The sequence below is a fragment of the Perognathus longimembris genome, chromosome 12 (genome assembly GCF_023159225.1).
Source record: "Perognathus longimembris pacificus isolate PPM17 chromosome 12, ASM2315922v1, whole genome shotgun sequence".
Classification (NCBI taxonomy): Eukaryota; Metazoa; Chordata; class Mammalia; order Rodentia; family Heteromyidae; genus Perognathus; species Perognathus longimembris.
The window spans coordinates 42345241-42368930 of record NC_063172.1 but is presented as its reverse complement, the minus strand read 5'-3'; positions in this window follow the sequence as shown (position 1 = coordinate 42368930).

The window sequence follows — 23690 nt, the reverse complement described above, 5'->3', positions numbered from 1 at the left end:
GTGATATTCTTTCCCTCTCATTACTGGGAGGTGAATTTTTAAAAAATATACTCTGGTTACTCATCTGTACTTAAATAGGTCTCTACTTCTCATTGTCACCACGGGAATTGAATGGATGGGTCAAAACATTGAGGTTAATTAATTCCCTACATTCAGGGATGAGGTATTCTTTGACTCTCATGCATTCTATCACAAGTAGGCCAGAGAATATTTAATACTTTCTGCCTCATTTTATCTCACTTGTCTTGAGTATATCTAATATAAGTACTGTAATTCCTTCAACTCTTTACTGCTTAATACCAAGTTAAAAACTTCAATGGAGTACTATGCATCCATTAAGAAGAACGTAGCTATAAGATAATGCTAAGTGAAATGAACTCCATGTTATGGAAATGAGTGATATATCACTGTTGTAATTACTTTCAACATCCCATGTGTATCTGTAGCTTCTATTATTGATGATGTTCTTGTATCCCCTTCCTGTGGTTGTACCTGCACTATCACTGTATCTTATCTGAGTATATTGGAAACTGTATATACTAGTATTAGAACTAGGAAACTGAAAGGGAATACCAAAATTGAGAGACACAGGATAAAAAGACAAACGACTACAAAAGCAATACTTGCAAAACTGTTTGGTGTAAACCAATTGAACAACTCATGGGGGGAGAGTGAAATGGGGAGAAGGGAGGGGGGAATGAGGGAGAAGGTAACAAACAGTACAAGAAATGTATCCAATGCCTAACATGTGAAACTGTAACCTATCTGTGCAATTAGAAAATTGCACAATTGACAATTAGAAAATATATATAAATAAATAAAAAATAAATAAAAGCATATCTGATGAGAAAAAAAAATCAACCAGAGATCTATATCCCCAAGACTATTTTTTTTTTTTTTTGGCCAGTCCTGGGCCTTGGACTCAGGGCCTGAGCACTGTCCCTGGCTTCTTCCCGCTCAAGGCTAGCACTCCGCCACTTGAGCCACAGCGCCGCTTCTGGCCGTTTTTCTGTATATGTGGTGCTGGGGAATCGAACCTAGGGCCTCGTGTATCCGAGGCAGGCACTCTTGCCACTAGGCTATATCCCCAGCCCAACCAAGACTATTTTTTTGTTTTTTTTTTGGCCAGTCCTGGGCCTTGGACTCAGGGCCTGAGCACTGTCCCTGGCTTCTTCCCGCTCAAGGCTAGCACTCCGCCACTTGAGCCACAGCGCCGCTTCTGGCCGTTTTTCTGTATATGTGGTGCTGGGGAATCGAACCTAGGGCCTCGTGTATCCGAGGCAGGCACTCTTGCCACTAGGCTATCTCCCCAGCCCAACCAAGACTATTTTTTAAATCCTAATTATCCTATCCATGTCACACTTCTTTATGACATCTTTTTTTTTTGTTTGTTTTTGTTTTTGTTTTTGTTTTTTTTTCTTTCTCAAATTTTTATTATCAAACTGACGTACAGAGTGGTAACAGTATCATACGTTGGGCATTGGATACATTTCTTGTACTGTTTGTTGCCTTGTCCCTCATGCCCCTTTCCTCCCCCCCTTTCCCTCCCCCCCCAGGTGCTCAGTTCACTTACGCCAAAGAGTTTTGCAAGTATTGCTTTTGTAGTTATTTCTCTTTTTTTACCCTGTGTCTCTCGAATATGGTATTCCCTTTGAATTTCCTACTTCCAATACCAGTAAACACGGTTTCCAATATACTCAGATAAGATTACAGAGATAGTGTAGGTACAAACATAGGAAGGTGATACAAAACATCATCATTAATAGAAACTACACATACACATAGGACGTTGAAAGTAGTTACAACTGTCTTTTGTCTCATGACAATCATTACATTTAGTTCTGGATATTTATATGAAATTCTTTTCTCAAGGAAATTTCAGTAAACTAAGGATGAGTATTCCAATTTTGGCTTTGATGTTGCAATGGAAGTAATAAACAAGCAAAAGTAAAGCAATACAAATGAAAAGGATAAATCGCAATGATTTATGAAGTTTTCCTTCAAAATGACAAAATGTTTATAAGTAGATAGTGAGTGAAGGAAGGTGAGGAGGCAGGAAAAATCACAATGGCAAAAAGTGGGAAAATATATTTGAAAACAGAAATGTTGACAATCTTCAAGTCATTGGAAAATGATACCGAAAGAAGCAGTTGAAGGAGATGTGGCTGGCAAACAATAGTATTGAAGAGACTTGAAAAACACAATAAGTAGTTTTCTTTAGTTCTATTCATATAATGTTTTGAAGAATCACTAAATTTGTCATTAAAATCATATCCAGTTATGTCAGCATGGCAAACTCAATTCGTGGACCCATTTTCTCCCAGATGAGCATTCATAGAATTTTAGTTTGGAAGGAGCTACAATCTCCTGTACAAGTCTAAGGCCATTAAGGTCAAAATGTACTTTCTGATTTATTCCTTTTGAAGTGGAACCTGGAAATCTGCATTTCTAATACCCACAGTTACTGTTGAGTATTTGCAGCACATATTTAGTAGAAAATACCTAAATTAATAGTTTAGGGAGGGAATACATAAAATTTACAATTAAAAAACTTCCCAGAGAACATTTTTAACAATCTATAGAGGAAATAAAAGCTGAGGGAGTTTTTGTGTCAAATTATTGAACTTGGTTTCCTTCCTGATTTGATTCGGTTTCTGAACGCTAGTCATGTTGCTGGAAATGACTGATCACATTGCAGAATGTGAAGTCACAGGTCTTTTTCAATCTCAGTTACCTGAAAATTGAATCTTGAATTGTGACGAATTTTTAATCTTGGTTCACCACAAAATGGCCTTAGGTGCTACACATTTCTGGAAATAGAACCTCCTGATCTAATGTTGCTGTGAGAGTTTCACTAGTCTCTTCATTGTTTCTCTTTTGGCTTTGAAGTTTCTTTGATCTCCCAGCTACCTGAGGAGAACCAGCAAACTTTCTAGTATGTTAGAAAATATTTCCCTATCAACCCCACTGAAAATAAAAATCACAAAATAAAACACCAAGAGTCAAAAACAAATTCTCTTCTGGTTTTTCTTGCTGAAAATGTGATTATAGGTTCTGTCACAAACTTGAGACGTGGTGAAACTTTAATTTCAACACATTTCCATCCTCCAATGATATCTCCTTTATCCATCTATGGAGAATGCATAATCTTATTTTTTCTTCACATTTATTTATTTACTTATTTGTCACTCCTGGGGCTTGAACTCAGGGCCTGAGCACTGTCCCTGGCTTCTTTTTGCTCAAGGCTAGCACTCCACCTCTTAAGCCACAGTGCCACTTCTGGCTTTTTCTATATATGTGGTGCTGAGGAATAGAATCCAGGGCTTCATGTATACCACTAGGCCATATTCCCAGCCCCTCTCCACATTTATTAAAGTGTGTTTAGCTAATTTTTGTTTATATGAAATTATATGAGATTAAATTTAAGTAACATCTACAGGGAGAATTTACTCTGTAGTTACCATGGGCTGACTTGTTATTCTGTGAGAAATATCGTATGAAGGTCTATTTGGTATGTTGCATCTACATGTTAGCAAGACATACCTTTGTTCTCCTTGTAGTCAAAAATAAATAGTAATTCTCAACAACTTTTACAACATTGCATTGAAGAACAATATTTGATCCTACAAGAACATCAGAGTATTATTTTTAAACATAACAAGAATATATTGAACTAACATTTAGGTAGTACTTATTTATTTCTTGCTGTTTCTATCTTAATTCTTTATTTAATTTTTATTCTAATCAAGTCTTTATGTTCCTGAAAACCAAAATTCTAAACTCAGAAAACTTATTAAATCTTGTCCAATAAAGTTTACATAAAACATAGGATAAAAAAACCCACAAATGCTAAATTTGCATTTTAGGAACAGTAGATTTCTACATCTTAAGTTTTTCCTATAAAAATTTCTTACTTATTTTAAAGCCCATACAATTATGTAACACTGAAATTTGAAGATACTAGCTATTTTCCCCTAATATATATGCATACTTACCATCTTAAGTCATTATTCTGAAAGCCTTCTTCTTATTCTATCTCTTTCTTTTCCCTATTTAAAATGCATGAATGATTTGTATTTCAATAGAATAGTTGTTCCTTTGGATTTCAAGGAAGCAATTATCACAGACAAGTATGTTTTCAGAGTTCATTCTTTTTCTAAGTTTCAGACTCTCTTCTAATTTGTAAACCACAAGCATTTTATCACTACATATGTTCTACATGCTTGATAGTTAAAATTTACAGTAAATACATCAAAGAGAGTAAACTTCTGTTAGGATTCCAGTACCCTAAGATAGAGAGAAAAAATATGACTACTTATTTTGTGAGATTATTTATTCATTCAATTCAATGTCTTGTCTCTAAAATGTCCTTGGATGATAGGAAAATTTTGATTCTGTTAAAGTTGAAATCTTCCTGACATTTTTTCTGACATTCACACACTTTTCCAAGTATGAATTTCTTTCTTTTTTTTTTTTTTTTTTGTTGCCAGTCCTGGGCCTTGGACTCACGGCCTGAGCACTGTTCCTGGCTTCTTTTTGCTCAAGGCTAGCACTCTGCCACTTGAGCCACAGTGCCACTTCTGGTCTTTTCTGTAGTTGTGGTGCTGGGGAATCAAACCCAGGGCTTCATATATACGAGGCAAACACTCTTGCCACTAGGCCATATTCCCAGCCCCCCAAGTATGAATTTCTTAAAATATATTTGATTCTGTATGTAAAAAGTGTAATCATGAAATAGTATGTGAGAAAATAATGACAGTCAGGCACTGGTTGCTCATGCAGCCTGTAATGATAGCTGCTCAGGAGGCTATAGTCTCAGGACCACAGTTTGAAGCCAAGTTCGTCGAGGAAGTCTGTGAGACCCTTATGTACAATTAATCACCCAAAAGCTGTAAATTAGAGGTTCAGCTTAAGCTGTAGAGTGTTAGTCTTGAGTAAAAATATCTCAGGAACAGCACTCAAGCTCTGTGTTCCAGGTCCAGAATAGACGCATGTGTGCGCGCATACACGCACAGACACACACACACACACAGACACACACACACACACACACACACACACACACACACCAAACAAAACAGAAACAAATAAGGAATACATTTATTTTTCGAATAAGCCTTGGTATATCTTTTACTGATAATTGCGATTATATTAATGGAAGAGGAATACTCGTATTTTCTCTCAGTGATTGTCATCAAAGATAAAAACTCTAATCACTTTTCTCCTATTTCCTCCATCTCTTTTATATTCTAGTTACTTTTTTTTTTTTTTTTGCCAGTCCTGGGCCTTGGACTCAGGGCCTGAGCACTGTCCATGGCTTCTTTTTGCTCAACCTAACACCCTGCCACCTGAGCCATAGCACCACTTCTGGCCGTTTTCTATATATGTGGTACTGGGGAATTGAACCCAGAGCTTCATGTATACGAGGTAAGCATTCTTGTCATTAGGCCACATTCTCAGCCCAACATTCTAGTTACTTTTCAAATATTCTTTTGCTTAAATATTTGGAAAAAAAATAAAAAAAGAAATGTGTCATTATGTTATGTATTGAGGCCAAATAGGACTATGAGAGCTTTAAATGAAGAAGTTGATAAGCAGGAAAGAATTAAAATAAAGGAAGTGAAGCCATATTTGGAAGTAATGTAAGCAGAATTTGGTAATTGATTTAATGTGGCTGGTATATTCTTTTGACTAGAAAATTCCAATTCTGGCTTCAAAGTTTTTGTTATAATGAAGAAAATGGAGTGAACTATAGGTATCCAGCAAAAGACAAACAATTATCAAGTCTCATTAGTAAATACTACTTACCCACTGTGACTTGTTTCTCTGACAATGTGATGTTGAGGGAATATGCATTGTACAATGTGAGTATAGAATCAGAAAATGCAGATATAAGCGAGCAGCAATTGGAAAATAGTATCTAACATTTTAGTAATACATGGGCTGAAATCACAATCTTTGGAGACAATGCAGATAAATGATATAACATGACTCAGAACTAAACCTGAGTTCTGAAATATATAGAAGTCATTGGTAAGTTACTTCAAGACAATTGAAGAGACTAGGGAAAATGTGTCCAGAAAACTTATTAGCTACACTTAAAACCATTTGTCCACATTGGCAATATGGCCAGAAAATGGAGAAAAGATAAAAATAATACTTTATTTTGAATGTTGCATGGTTTAACAAAGTGAACAGTTCAATATACCCTCATAATTTTGGGACATTAAAATGCTTGATGTCTTTAGCAAGATCAGTTTTGTTGGAGGATGATGATCACAAATCACAGTCTGGCTTGCATTGATAAGTGAATATGAAGGAAAGCAGATTAATTTTTGTAGAGATGTTGGATAGAGATGTTGAAGACTGTAAGGGGCACCATAGAATCAGACTCCAAAGGGAATGAAGATAAATCAATAATATAGTTGGTAATCCATGTTAAGGTTGTGTTTTTACAATGATCTAATGAATTGAATGAATTAAAATTCTCTGCTTTACAGAGAACACTAAAATTTAAACCTATGTGTTTATATTTATTTATATATGCATGTATATGTTTAGATCATTATTGATAATGATTATATTCAAGTTTCAATGGTTCAACACAGGAATAAATGTGTATACATGTATATTTACATATATATTCAGTCATTAGAAATTGACTTTTTAATAGTATTTGAAGTACAAATTTTAATAAAAATATTTGTTACAAAAAATTCAGTGTATGTAATCAAACTTGATCCTTGTATCTGGAATGAGGAGAATTCAGGGAAATGAGAGTGGTGGAAAATTTTGTTAAGAAAAAAAAACATGGTAGAAAAAGGTGATTGTTTTTTCAAATTTTTATTATCAAACTGATTTACAGAGAGGTTACAGTTTCATACGTTAGGCATTGGATACATTTCTTGTACTGTTTGTTACCTTGTCCCTCATACCCCCTTCTCTCCTCCCTCTTTCCCTTTCCCCCCATGAGGTGTTCAGTTCACTTACACCAAACAGTTTTGCAGTATTGCTTTTGTAGTTGTTTGTCTTTTTTTACCCTGTGTCTCTCAAATTTTGGTATTCCCTTTCAATTTCCTAGTTCTAATACCAGTATACACGGTTTCCAATATATTCAGATAAGATTACAGAGATAGAGTAGGTACAACCACAGTAAGGTGATACAAGAACATCATCAATAATAGAAGCTACAGATACACATGGGACCTTGAAAGTAGTTACAACTGTGATATAACAATCGTTTCCATAACATGGAGTTCATTTCACTTAGCATCATCTTATGTGTTCATAAGGGTATAGCTATTGGGCTCTTGTGATCCTCTGCTATGATTTACCTAAACCTGTACCAATTATTCCCAATAAGGGAGACCATAGAGTCCATGTTTCTTTGGGTCTGGCTCACTTAGTATAATTTTTTCCAAGTCCTTCCATTTCCTTACAAATGGGGCTATGTCATTCTTTCATTTTTTTTTAAAACAGGGCATGAGGCCACTTAGGGATATCCAGTAATCATTGGCCCTGTACAGCAAAGTGCCTTGCTACTGAAATGGCTCAGAAAAACGGACGGGGGCTAGAGGGGGCAGTAATGGAAAAGTAAATCAGAGTCCATAACAGGATACTGTTAAATCCCTGCTAAATACATTTAAAGTACAAAGTAGTTTGTAACCTCTTCTGCAATAACATCTAGATCCTGTGTGATGATTCCTGTGAGAAATTGACCTTTGGCCTATTTTTGAGAATGTAATTGGAGGAAATATGGAAAGACTAAACTGGAGATCATAATATGTGTCTTGGGGAATTTTGAGAGCAACTTTACTAAGTATATGATAGAGAAGCTTATCTCAGATGATAGCAGAGTAAATTACAGAATTTAGGTTTCTGCAATTTTAACAAAAAGATCACTTATCTACAGCTAAAGTTAAGAACAAGGATCTAAAACTTACTACTCTGTGTATGGAGATGATGGAGTGAAGTAGGGTAATAGGAACAGAAGTTGGTAGACACTGGAGAGGGACTTTCAAAAGATGTGAAGTAACTGGCAGAATTTGTTAACGAATTAAATGTGGGCATGAAAGAAAATTTGTTTAGACTTAACCTTGAAGAAGGACGAAGTTTTAAACAGAGTCAAACAAAATAGAATAAGCAGGATTGGGAAAGATGAAGGAGGACATCTGCCAACTCATTGAAAGGAAAATGAAATGGATTCTTCGTTAGAATTTCCAGATAAGAGTTTGGCAAGGCCAGTACTTTTGATTTTAGTTTTGTGAGGGTCTAGGCAAAGAACTTAATGAAGCTCATCTATTCCTTTTACTTATTCAGAAGTAGTGTAAAAATGGGCTTAGAGATGCTAATTTTGTTTTATTCATTATACAGAAATGGACATTAAAAACATTCAAACAATACTAATATTAATTTCACTTTCATTTTCTTAATGACAATCTTTCATATTATTTTGTATACTTTAAAGAATGTCATACATTTTGTATGATAGACCAGAGAAGCAGGTTTTTAAAGAATCAGTGTAAAAGCTTCCTGGAAATATGATTAAATATATGAGGCAGTTTCTGTAATCCTAAATTCTTAAAAATATTTCTAGGCTTAGGTTCAACCCAAGTACACCTGATAATACATTGAATCTTGACAAGTAAGTTATTCTCTTGGAGGAAATAAACTCTTTCCACTGTAAAAAATTAAATCTTGTGGAGCAGCGTGCACTGTTTAGTAAAGCTTCTTTTACTTTAATGTACTTTTAATCTTTTGAAAGAGTTTGACTCATTTTACATGTGGGATCCATTTACTGCTAGCTTAATATAAATCAGAGTTGTAAGTTATTTTCAATGTTATGCTGTAAGGCTTCTTTAGTTATTTTTCTTAACTTTCATCTTTATTACAAGTGTCTGAGAAATTATTCCAATAGACTGTAATTTATTTAAATGATATAAAAGAAGAGGTTTTTCTTCACATTAATTAAACATTTACCATTGTGATGTAAAATATGTAAGTATCTAATATATTAGAAATTTCAAGGTAATGCCTACCTCTTGAATATCTTTGGCCTTGGCGAACACCTATGATTTATTACCAAGTTATATTGTTCAGAAATTTATTCATTGAATGTCAAATAAGCACCATGTACATTCACATCTTGTGAATGTACATAAATACTGAATAACTTAAGTTTGCCACCTTTCAGTAACAGCATTCAAACAGATACTAAACACAGAATAAAATACATTTTTATAAGAACTATGCCAAGATAAGAAAGAATTCTGATTCACTGAATAGTCAAATTTATATACTAAAGGGAGTGATATAGTAAAAATAATTAGCTTTCCTGTTTGTTAGTGCCTTAGGCAACACTTTCTGAGTTCCATCTTTGCTACAAACAGTAAATTACAAACAAGACATAATATCATTTTTACTCTCCTAAAATAAAAATTGAAACAACAGTATTATTCTTCATTGATCTTTCTGTTTTTAAAATTCAAAAAGTGAACATTACAGAAATATTATGAATTGTTTTCAACATGTCATATCACACACACACACACACACACACACACACACACACACACACACACACGGCAGAGAACCTTCTTTCATTCTCTTAGCCACAAGCAGGTGGTTTTGCTTTCCCATGAGCTCCACTTAGAAAGTGCTGCCACACGTCCAAAGCCATGAGGATTCACCATGAACTAGACATCTAAATCTAAGTCAAATAAAACTTTTGCTTTATAAATTGATTATTTCATGTATTTGTTATAGTAGTAGAAAACCAATTAACAAATAGTCATTGACCTTCACATAGTCACATGAAAATTGATGTGAAGTCAAAATTAGGCTCTAAATTTATCCTGCAAAGTCTATATGTAAGAAAGTCCATCCCCAATGCAGAGATTTGAAGGATGGGATCTTACCATTAGATATTTCAAATAACCGGTAATATGGGTTAATGGGTCAGTGTTATTATTGCTAATTTGTTTCCTAATGAAAGGTTAAGAGTTTGGCTACCTCATCTCTCTTTTTCACTCACCTTTACTATCTAACTAACTTCTTTGGCAAGAAATCAGAAGATCCTTACCAGATACTGCCCTTCAATCTTGGACATCTACACTTCAGAACTATAAGAAATAAATTTTGTTGTTTATATAAATTATCTAGTATCACACAGCCAGCAAAAAACTGATAGTAAAAACCTGAAGGTGCAGAAGCCACTTGGAAACTAGGTAATGTGCAAATAGGGGAAGAACTTGGAAAAGCAGGATGGAAAATAACCTGTTTGCCATGAAAGAAACATTTATGACGATTCTGGTTAAGTATCAGAAGAAGAGAAGAAATATAGGGGAAAATAGAATTTCTTAAAGATTATTTAAGTAATCATGGTTAGAATGTTGGTTCAACATTGTACAATAAATACCACTGGGTTGAATTCTCAGGAAGAAATGAGGGGTAACTTATTGGAAACTGTGGTAAGTATTGCCCTTATAAAGCGGCCAGAAATTGATCAAATTGTGACTTATGCCCAATAGCTCTATGAACAGCAGAATGTAAGTCTAAGCAAAATAGTTAAGAAGAGAGACAGATTCCTGGAACTGCATACGTTAAGATGAGAGAAATAAGAAATGATTTAAAGATAAATTTAACAGATGAATTTAATAGTTTTATAATCCCCAGCCTAGCCATTCAATGGATGAAAGAGCAAGATGCTGCCCAAAGGACTTCTGGTAAAGGGCTTAGCATATGTGGAAAGAAGCCCGAAGCTACTCATTAAGAAAATAGAGGAATGGCCCCCAAATTTGTTTGAAGTCTGTCCTACCCATAATAAGCTCTAAAAGGGCAGAATAATTAATTGGGGAGATGGCTATCCAATGGGATCATTGTCTAGTACAGGCTCGGGACTCTGTTCCCCAAGTATCATGACAGTGGTTCTCATTCTCCTGAAGGTATAAATCTCAAGGAAGTCTAGGTATAACGTAGGTCACACTCCAGAGGGCTCCAGCGATAAGTTTTGGCAGCTTCTTTGTGGTGTTGAGTTCGAGGATCTGAAGAGCACACAAGCTGTGAGCATGACAGCCACATCCTGGATCTCAAAGGCTTTGAAGTTCTGTCTGTGGGTTCAGGCTCACCACTAGGATGCAATTCAGCTGCCACGGTTGGTCTCTCTGATATTACATCCATAAGAACCATTGTGTCAAGCTAAAGAGAATCCAGCTCCATAGAGAAAAGATGGGTAACAATAATGTAAGAGAAGTACAGAAGCTAAAATTCAACTTCTGAAAGCTGGTGCAGGGGCTGAGCCCTGCAAAGCCATGGGGCTATGGTAGCTAGAGAATTTGGGAATCCAAGTACTACCCTAATCAGAATGTGGGGCATGAAAGGGCATTCTCTAGCTATCTTACAGCATACTACTTAGCTACTGAATTTTGAACTTGGAAATAGCTGGGCCTTTCTTCTCTTTACCTATTTCTGCTATTTTACCTATTTCTGCTTTACCTATCTGTTTTTATCTGTTTTAACATTGTATTTTGTAAGTAGATGACTTCTTTGCTCTCACAGGTGGATTTATTAGAGGGAAATTTCCTCAGGATGAACTGTGCCTCAATTCTCATCAATTTCTAACTTAGATGACACTGAATTTTTTCATTGAGGCTGGAATGAGTTTAAGCTTTGGGTCTAATTGGATTAATTGAGAGTATTTTGCTTACAAAGAGAACATGCATTTGAGACCTGGGGCAGAATAATAAGGTTTGAATGTGACTAAAAAAATCTCAAGTGTTGGAAACCTGAATGCCAGAAAACAGAAGTTTGGGAACTTTAGAAAGTATTTAGATAATGAGGGGGTCTATATTCATAAATGGACTGATGCCATTATACTGAGAATGGGTCACTGATAAAAATATGCCCCCTACCCTTGTCTTTTTAAGTACCTCTACGGGATAACACATCAACAAGCCTCACAAGATGCTAGTCTCTCAACCATGGACTTCCTGGTATCCAGAACCATGACAAATATTGTCTATTCATTATAAATTACCCTGTCTGAGGAATTCTGTGTAGCAGCACAAATGAACTGAGACCATCAGTATTATAAAGGACATAGGCATGATACTTAGAATTTATATTTCTGAGGATACATAAGACAATAAAGTGTGGGACAGAAGAACGAGGAAACAATGTGGGCAGATGGCACACAATCAACAGCATCATTGATTCAGCATTTCTTTATCCTTCTCCCATAAAAGAAAATTCTTTGCAAAGGATTTTGTTCAACATTTGTGCTAGGCATATTTCAAGCTTTTTGCACACTAATGTAGCAAGAACTTTTTAATATACATATTTGTTTGCCTGTTTCAGTGATAACATTCTTAGACAAAGTAATCATATTACATTGTTAGCAGTTTTCAAGACATAGAATCAGGGTTAAATTCACAAGGGCCAGCTCTGTGTAAATGGTCAATCTGTTTCTATGGTAACAGGCTGGCTGAGTAAATTATAAATCTGCGGGTGTTGGTTTGTGCCCTCTTATCTTAAAGAATCTGTGAAATATTGTTTCCATAAATATGGTTTCCATCTCTGGGATAAGTATGGGTCTCAGGCTAAATTTAGGTCAAAAACCTTGTGTTTTACTCCAACTTGCATCTCCTTCTCACTCTTACATATGATTTTGTAGTTCCTATTCTCTTAATTATATGACAGTCCACCTTGTTATACCATTTGGAAGGCATTTATTTTTATGATTTTTTGGCCACAGGTGCTACTGTGATCCTTGTAATGAATATATCTATTTTTCCCCTCCATAGTATATTACTTTATTTCAAGATTATTACAGCCCCCAGTCTCAGGAGACCTGTAAGGGGATTTTTAGAATATAAAACAGAATAGACATTTACAAACCCAATCTAAGGTTTAAAATTTTGCAGGAAATCTAAATAAATATATTTAGATCTTATTTATCATGGAGAGTATTACTTTCTTACGTAAGAAAGTATGTAGTTTCTGTCTTGCTTTTGAAATTTTAATTTCTTCTTTTAAGTTTATTTTTCCTGTAAATTAACATTCAGAATTTATTTTGTTTTAATTAAAACAGTAGGTTTGCCTCATTCTTCTTTGAATTTATTGCAGTGGATTGTATAAAAATTATCACTTGATTGGACTAAGTATCTGGTTCAATCTCCCCTCCTTCTCCATACCCATCAGTCTCTTGCTGAGCTGAAATGATCTTGGAACTTCCATTGACTTCAAAGAGAATTCTAAACCTCAAACGTCTATCTGGCTCTCTGTGTGATTGTGTGTGTGATTGTGTGTGTGTGTGTGTGTGTGTGCATGCGCATTCACATACACAAGCACACTCATATAGCCAAGTTATAAAGAAACTGGGAATTGTATAGAGCATGTGCAAAGTGAAGATTAGAATAATCGTTTGACCATTATGTTAACTAAGGTTGTTTAATATTTCTTTAGCACCTTTGCTCTGAAAAGCTTAAGAAAGTTTATGAATTTTACATTATGCAACAGGCTCTAATCTTAACCACACCCTGTATACTTGGTAAGACATAAAATTAATAGTGTGTAAAGCTGGGCAGATATAACTAATCCCTTATTTTTAGGTTAAATAAAAGTAAAACCAATGCTCTGTCATTGGGCCTGTGTTACAGACAGAAGTGAATTTTAAATAATTTGGATGGATTGTTTGATGTTTGTCTTCTGATCTAAAATTATAATAAATTGTAGCCACCATGTATTTGCTAATGTCAACAGATTTTAGCAAAATAATTAATTTTCTCAGTACTAATTCAGCAAAGACTTCATTTCTGAGATTTCAAAATATAATATTAACTCTACTGGTTTCAATGCAAATTCAATGTACTTTTCCTATTTATGTTTTACTAATTCTTCTAAACCATTTACTTTTTGGTTGTTTACCACTAAGCAATAATCTATTTAAATTTGGGTAATTTACATCTAGAAAGATATTTAATATGCTACATAAATAAATAGGAGCTAGAGTTTCCCTAAGTAGGTTAGGGAGGCCTTGAATTTTCTGTCCTCCTGTTTTTTTCTTTTGAGTGCTAGGATTATGTTTGCAAATCAATCTTTACAGAAATGTTATATGTCTCTATACAGCTTTTAAAGTTTTGTCAGAAGAAGTAAAATACTAATTGCAGTCCAGACTAGGCTGCAATTTTGCAAGAGCCAAGAAGAGTAGCATCGGTGGTGTCAATAGTAACTGTGGAATACCATATTAATTGTTTTCATTCAAATATTGCCTCACTTAATAGTAATAAAATTCTAAAAATGCTCTATCTGATGTCCAAAAGGAAGGAATTTGAAATCTTTCAGTACAAAAAAGTCTTATAGAGATATGAAAAAATAAATAAATGGAAAGAATTTGATATTGAAGAAAGTTAAGTGATTAGAACATGTCATATAGCTTGTGTTTGGAAGAAAATTATAGAGTTCTTAAAATCTGACTCAAATTCTCTAGCCTTCCTGTCAAGTAGGTAAATTGTGGAATAGATTTTGACATAAAAAAATATATCTTGAGGACTCTCACAAACTCAAATAAGTGACTGCTAATATAACCCACAATTTGTCCACTCTACCACTGTTTCTTTGGTATGAGACTTTTACTCTCTGTGACTTTACCAAATATTTTTTACTATTATAACCACCTCTAGCATAGGCTTTCCTTTCTTAACCATTTGCATTGCATATAAACAAATGTGGTAAGATATATATATATATATATATATATATATATATATATATATATATATAACCAAACACCAATTTCCAACACTAAGTGGTTCTAGCAAGTTAGCTTGTCCCATTCATTCACCTACCATGCCTAATTTTCAAATCTTATACACACACACAGTAAAAGTTCAAGTAAGTGCATGTCGTAAGAATTTAAAACTTCTATGGTAGAGCCTAGACATATGTTTACTGGAAATCTGTGCATTTGGTTTTATTTATGTTTTAAGCTTTGCTATGAACTTAGTTCTTTGAGCAATCCCCACAGAATATTGCAATCACAGGAAAATCTTTTACCAGGGGAGACTAGATATTCATGTAGAATAATTTTAGATTGAAGACATTTAGTCATTGCAATCTGATGATTGCAAAGTACAATTGAGGGGGTTGAGAATATGGTTTAGTGGTAGAGTGCTTGCCTTGCATACATAAAGCCCTGGGTTCAACTCCTTAGCACCACATATATAGAAAAAGCCAGAAGTGGCGCTGTGGCTAGTTGAGTGCTAGCCTTGAGCAAAAGGAAGCCAGGGACAGTGGTCAGGACCTGAATTCAAGACCCAGGTCTGGCAAAAAAATAAATAAATAAAATAAAGAAACAAAGCACAATTGAAAATGTTCATATAGGAATAGAAGCACTTGTAATATATGCAAATTTATTTCTCCATTTTTGAATAATACAATCCCATACAGATATATACTTAAACATGTGCTTATGATAGTAAGGTCTGTTTATGAGTATGAAATATAACCTTAATTTTATAATTCAATGTATATTTTGAAAAATTGGTAAAAGTGATGAAAGGGGTTAGATAGAAGGGATGGGTGAAAATGTGGAAATGAGTGGCATTGAGCTGGTATTAGAACTAGAGAAGTGAAAGGGAATATCAAAATCGAGAGACAAAGGATAAAAAGACAAACGACTCCAAAATCAATACTTGCAAAATCATTTGGTGTAAAACAACTGAACAACTCATGGAGGAGAAGGAAAGGAGGAGGAAGGAGGGGGGAATGAGGGAGTAGGTAACAAACAGTACAAGAAATGTACCCAAGACCTAACGTATGAAACTGTAACCTCTCTGTACATCACTTTAACAATAAATAAGTATAAAAAAAAGTGACTAGCACACACACACACACACACACACACACACACACACACACAAACTTTAACCTACACCATGATATGGACATTAAAAATATTCATTGTTGGCTGGGCTTCAGTGACATCTCATTCCCAGATCTACAAAAATGTGGAAAATCATCCATGAGACCTGATTTCCTTAAGGATTTAAGATGACCTTTGGGCTGCTGAAACCCAGAAGCAAATGTAAATCACTGGTGATGAAATAAATATCAGTTACCATTTATTTGAAAAAACAAAAGGAGTATCATATTCCCCAACTGCTTTCTTGACTGGCAAGTCCTCTGTGCAACTATTTAAAATAATAAAAATAAATAAAACACTAAAAGTAGCTTTTAGAAATAAATTTCTTTTTGGCCAGTCCTGGGCCTTGGACTCAGGGCCTGAGCACTGTCCCTGGCTTCCTTTTGCTCAAGGCTAGCACTCTGCCACTTGAGCCACAGCACCACTTCTGGCTGCTTTCTGTATATGTGGTGCTGGGGAATCAAACCCAGGGCCTCATGTATATGAGGCAAGCTCTCTTGCCACTAGGCCATATCCCCAGCCCCTAGAAATAAATTTCTAATTGGGCATTGGGCAGACCTGGGTCTTGAATTCAGGGCCTGTTCACTGTCCCTGAGCTTTTTTCCCTCAAGATTAGCACTCTATTTCTTGAGCCATAGTTCCATTTTTGGCTTTCGGTAGTTAATTGGAGATGATAGTCTTATGGACTTTCCTTTCCCAGACTAGCGATCCTCAAATCTCAGCCTTATTAGTAACTAGGATTGTAGGAATGAGCTACTAATGTTTGCATTGCAAACAGAATGTGGGAGTTAAAAGAAATATAAAGCAGAAAGAAAAGCTAAAGATTTGTAGACTAGCCCAAGTGAGAATTCATGCTGGCTGGAACAAAAGGAAAATCAGTATAAAGAGATAATGGACGAGAAATAGGTAGAATTTAGTTTTATTTTAAATATAATTACATGAAAACTTATTGATTTAGTCCTTGCAGGCTAATGAGGTTTATGAGGAATGGAAAGAATAAAAATGATTCACAATTTCTTTCTTGAATTATAGGGTGAATGTTGTTACAAAGAATTAAGATGAGGAAGAGGAGAAACATTCATGTGGTGTTTATGGGGGAAAATATAAAAAGTTTAGTTTTGGATGTTTCATGGATAGAATGTGTATTAAATAGATTAGGAGACATTTTGACCAGATAAGACTGTAAACCTAGAATGATGGGTATAGAAAAAGTATTTAAATGTATATGATGGAACAACCACCAGAAGAATGAATACACATAGGAAGAAAAGATCTGGAACTGAGGCATATCAAAATGCAGACAAAATGGCAAAAAAGACCAAGAATACAAAACAGAGGCACTAGAACAACTAATAGGGAGTGATGTCATAAAGATGAAGTGAAAAAAAATATAGTAGGAGAAAGCATCACCCTTGATGACTATCAGACTGTACTGTCAAAGGCACCGATGGACCACTGGATCTCACTTCAAGAAAAGGACTTGTCCCTTGTGATGATCCAAGGCAGGGGACCATCGCCAGCTGTTAGCTTTTATACTTCCTCTTTCAGAAGCAGAGACCTGCATCAATAAGACCATGCTTTTTCTTGGAAAACACATTTTGTGACTGACTAAGACATTATTGTGAGTTCCCAGACACTGTATTGTTCAAGACATTGTATTGGTAATAATCATCCTAATATAAGGGATATATTAGGCCTGCATCATAATTAAATTCTCTGCCTGCTAATTCTTTTTTTTTATTCTCATAGGATCTATCTATCTATCTATCTATCTATCTATCTATCTATCTCTATCTAGATGGTTTCATTTTATTTATTTTTAAAAAATGTATTTTATTGTTATTGTACAGGTGATATACAGAGGGGTTACAGTTACCTAAGACAGATAATGAGTGCATTTCTCTTTGGACAGTGTCACCCCTTCTCTTGCTCTCTCCTAGTTATTCCTTCCTGTCCTCACCCACAAGTTTTTTTTTGTTTTTTTTTTATTGGCCAGTCCTGGGCCTTGGACTCAGGGCCTAAGGCACTGTCCCTGGCTTCTTCCCACTCAAGGCTAGCACTCTGCCACGTGAGCCACAGCGCCGCTTCTGGCCGTTTTCTGTATATGTGGTGCTGGGGAATCGAACCGAGGGCCTCGTGTATCCGAGGCAGGCACTCTTGCCACTAGGCTATATCCCCAGCCCCATCACCCACAAGTTTTATTGTTCATTTTTCACATAGTGTCTAGTGAGAAATGCTGCTATATTTGTTCACCCTTTGTCCCACTTGTTCTGTGTCCCTCTTCGCCTCCCAAACACAAACTAGCAAACAGAATAAAAGGAAAAGACAGCAAAAAAACAGCAGCATCTGTATCCCCATCCTGTGGTTGTCCCCGCGCTATCACTGTATCTCATCTGAATACCCTGGATACTGTATATACTGGTATTAGAACTAGGGAAGGGAAAGGGAATATCAAAATTGAGAGACAAAGGATAAAAAGAAAAACAACTCCAAAAGCAATACTTACAAAACCATTTGGTATACACCAACTGAACAACTCATGGGGGGAGAGGGAAAGGGGCAGGGAGAGGGGGGAAATGAGGGAGGAGGTAACACATTGTATTAGAAATGTAACCACTGCCTTACTGTGTGAAACTGCAACCCCTCTGTATATCACTTTGACAATAAAAAGTAATTATTCAGGAAAAAATAACCAGCAGCGTCATTTCTTGGACCTCATTTCATAAAATATTATTTTATCATTATATGTACTTAGCTATCAAGCCCTTGTGATATGATCCTATAAATATCCTCCTTTGGTCTTACTGAATGTCTAGGGGCCTACAAAGCAGCTTATAAACATATCTTGATTGATGTCACCTCCTTCAACCTTCTCACACATCCTTTCCCTACCCACCTATTCCCCCCACTCCTCTTAATTTCATAGGATTTGCATTGGATTCATGTCTACATTTTCCCCCATTTCTCCTCTTATTTGTCTTCCCTTTTCCTCTTCACCTCACCCAACCCCTTTTGAGTACTGGCATCCTGGTGTTTCATCTTGCTGAACTTTTTTACTTTGTCTTTCCCAAGGAATTTTATGATTGGTGTTCTCCCTTGAATCTACCATACTTTAATGATTACAATTGTACTCACTTGCATACTAACCATGTTTACTTATGAGTCTGTAAGCTGAATTTAGCTTCCACAGTCTACAGTATAATGGAGAAGATTTTTGCCAACTACATATCAGACAATAGCCTAATCTCCAGAATATACAGAGAACTTAAAAATTAAACTCTCAAAAACCAATCCAATTAATAACTGGGCTCATAAGCTGATACATGAAGAAAAAAAGCTTAACATCCCTGGCAATAATGGAAAGGTAAATCAAAACAACATTGAGATTTCATCTGACTTCAGTGAACATGGCCATTATCAAGAACACAAACAATAATAGATGCTGACAGGGATGTGGCCAAAAGGGAACTCTAATACACTTTTCGTGAGAATGTGAACTTGTTTGACTCTGGAAAGCAAGTGTGGTGGTTTCTCAAAAAGGTAAACATAGTACTACCCATTTGACAAGGAATTAGTAATAGAATATTTAAAAAATGGCTAGAATGCTTCTGGCATTCTAATAATAAAGAGATAGTGGTAGGTTTTTCCCAAACCTTCTACTTTACTCATGAATGTAAAAAGAACTATTTGTGTTATGTTATTAAGATTAAAATATTTTCAAATAAATTTGGTTTGTGACATTTGAAGCTCTACCCTGTTTATTCGCCACCATAACAGTAGTCTAAATGGTTATTTGCCTAAAGAAGCAGGTTTAGAAGAGATTATATTTCCTGGCAGTTAAAATTTAATTGGATAATTTGAACTAAGCTCATTGAGGTTGACATTTTGTGTTTTGTTGTCATTCTTATCAATGAAATTTTGCCATAATAGCTGAATGTGACATCAAATGTATAATTGTAAGCTTGCAAAATAGGTACTTCATGAAATTGAAGGTATTCTCTTTAAAAGTATACTCTTTAGGAAATCTCTAAGTGTATCATTAACCTCAGTATACCACTCTGCATTTCAGTGTCAAATGTGCAATTACTTGATAAAGGTGCCATAAAGTCAACTAAAACCATGATAAGATGCTTTTAGCAAACCCCGTACAATAGCAGTGAGGAGACAATAAACATCTTACTCCATAGACATCTAAGTGAATAAATATTGTAGAGCCATCTTCTGGAAAGAAGGCTGAGAGATAACACCAGGTGTTTTATTTAAATGAGATGGGCATGCCAGTTAACTATTATTAGGAGTCATTCAAATGCACTGATCTAAGTCTCTGCCTTGCTGATTATTCCAATTAAGCAGGCAAGCTATTTAACAGGGTAATGAATAAGTGGAACTCTCTTAATTGGGGCACTCAATTTCCTAGTTCATTCTTCTCAGAAAATTGTAACAAAAAACTTTATTTCCTTTTTTTTCCCCTTACTATATCAGTTTCTCCAGTATAGATTCCTGGATCATGATAATAACTCCTTTGTGATTTCTTTATTACTATGGCTCCAGTTTCAATTTGGCCACTGGTATATGTACTTAAATTTTTCCAAACAGGGACCTGATCTCAAAGCTCTTTAATGGTACTCAATAAGCCAATATGTAGAAGCTTTATTCCAATATCATATACCATAGAACATGGTAAGTATGACTAGTTCTGGGTGTTTGGATTAGAGATAATTTTCATTTTATTTCTGTGAATCTGTAGTTAGAACAGTGTACATGCAGGCAGCACTTTTCTAATAAGTGAAGGAACAAATGTGATTTAAAAAATCCATCTTCTGTAATTGGAATATTTAAATGAAGGCTTTGAAACAAAGTTTTAGCATCAGGAACTGAGGATATAATTTCTTAAAAACAAGAAGCATAGTGAGAGAAGCAGAATAACTAGATTTCCTTCCAGTGTAAATTGTGTGGATGTCATTAGTACTGACTTTTTGTTTCCTTTTACATTTTTTTTCTCAGTAAACATGTCTGTTAACCATCTGTTTCTCTCACACTAAACATAGGTAATAAGCAGAAAATCTCACAGTTAAAAGAAACGTTAAATGTCAGAAACTCTCACAAGTTTTACACATTATACTTGAGCTTTCTGAGAAGGGCTTTTGACTCGTAGGCAGGTTCTCTGACCAGTGAACTAACTTCAGATGCACTGTATTTGCAACGTGACATTACTTCTCTGACATTGCTCATGTGGCCACTCAATTCATTTATGTGTTAGGAAAATTTAACAGTTCTTTTTAGTTTGGACCCTCCAAAAGCCATACACTGACCTGGTAAAATTCTGGAAAATACTTTCTAAATCAGGGGCTACCATCTAATAATAACTTTCTCTTTTCATTCGTTAACTACAACTGTCCACTTTGTTTTTATTACCTTTAGTAAAATCAGTTTTATTTTTCCTCTTGAATGCCTATAAGAAAAAATGACATTGAAGTATGAAATATGAGTCTGAAGATGGATGAGTAATAGGAGAATGAGTGAGAAGAATTGCTTGTCATTTATCCTGAGTTTTGTGCAGCTGCAAATACCTATTCTAACAGTTGCAGCTGTTTACGCCTGCTTTGCCTAGTAATTTTTCCAGCACCATTTCCCTTCAAAAGTGTCATTGACTGCTATGATGATCTATCTTATGTAAAAATAGAGTGCTAATTAATTTTCACAAAGTTACTTTTCTAACTATCTTCTCACAATAGCAAAATGAAGTGTAGGGAAGTTTTGTGTTTTATAACCACAGTTCTCTTTTTTTAATTGATCTAGGCATTACTTTTTTCCTCACTTCCATATGTATGACCCATGACAACACTTAATTTTCATAACTTGATTTTTCTCATTTGTAACATGGAAATATTAATGGATTGTACTTTGTTGCATTGTTATAATCACCATTATCACTATCATCATCTTCATCATCATTATGCTCCTCCTTCTCCTCCTTCCCCTCATTGCTTTTGTCATTAAATTATTTTTCCAATATCATCATGACAACTATCAACTATATGCCACTTCGTGTATTATTCACTTCTATATTTTAGGACTTGGTATATAACAAGAGCTTAGTATCTGTTTTCTCTATAAATGAATAAAATGAAGAACAGGAAGGTTGAAAGGTTCTTTGTACTGTTACTTCATCCCTTTATTTAATCTTCCACAAATATACTTTATGTGCAATTGATTATGTCTCATTAGTTGACCTTTGGGGGGAAAACAATTAAGTTTATCTGCCAAAAATAAAGTGTATGACAAAAGTTGGTTCATTTAGGGATGTGATTTAACTCATTTATTATTATATTTGTTCTGCCCAGGAAATCTGTGACATTCAAGTATTGGAGCATCATATGCTAAGAAGTTGCTCTGGGCAGCCTTCATTATCTCACTGAAGTGTGGTAGTTGAATCTGGGGTTGATGTAGCTTTCACCAACCTTCAAATTCACCAGAACTGAACTGTTATAAGAAGACTGAATAGTTCTACAGGGTTTTTATATGTCATTTGCTTATTTTACTCCAAAGAGGGTATTTATTTTAGATCACCTACTAGGCAGTCACTGTGTTACAACTCCACACAAGTGGTTTCCTTATTCTTTCCCTCTAAACTTTTGAGATGTACTGCAAAGTGACTGCCAGAAAAGTCTTTAATTCCCAGACAGCAGTTGTCTGCCATATAGTAGTGCTCAAACATTTGATGTGTGCATTTGTACTTTCATTCACTGGAGCTGAATATACCAAGTTTTGGGCCCCTTTGAGGGTCTTTAATAGTCTTCTCTGCTGAGATCTTGGGCCACTTGAGAAGAAACATAAAAAGTTAATATCCATAAGCAAAAATATAATATTTATTACTGCTAAACAATAGGTAAGGGCAACATTGATACCAAAAAGTAGTATCTTTGAGAGTACAATGGTGAATGAAGTGAGCCTCTCCTCATTTATTCTGCTTTCAAACATGAGGAATAGGAAATAGAAACATGTGACTTGCGAGAAGCACATCCCATAAAGGCCAGAAGAAAGATCATTTTACTCCAAGGGAAATATCCTTTAAAATTGACAGGTTAAAAAAATGAGAAATGGTTGAGCTACACTGGAGGTTTTATAGACTCTTTCCAGTGAGGAAAGAGGTCCTTTTTTAGATAACTTTTTGAAATCATCTAAAAAAAATCTGCAAAAATGTGCATTTTATACAATAATTTTTATCTTGTGTCTCTTTCCCTTTTTCTTGAATTTCGTTTTATTTTTTGTGAACACAAAGGCTTGGTTTGAGACATGTAGAAAGACAAAAGGTAATAATAAATCGTTGACTGACTGCCAGGTAAACCGTCTGTGCCAGTTGGCAACAGTCTCCTCGATGCAATTGTTTAGTGATAGAAAGAATTGGGAGATATTCTGATCATAGCTACAGTGGCAGCAGAGGTCTAAATCTGATTTATCTTCTTGAGAACTGCAGATGGTCAAGACTCCCTTTCATTGCCTTGGGGATAAATCTGAGCCGATGGAACTAACTATCCTGATCTTGGTACACCTGCCCCATTGACTGAAAGGACTGCTGATTTACTCTGGACATTCTTTTTGGAGTCTATGGCAGATGTTTATTTGTACTACCTGCCCAGTATTAAATTCCCAGGAGAACACAAATCTAAACAGTACTTTGTATTGTAATGCACATGCTCATGTATGAGAGAAGAAAACTTTACTTTTGAACTTCTACTTCCTACAAATACTCATAGTAACTTCATAATAA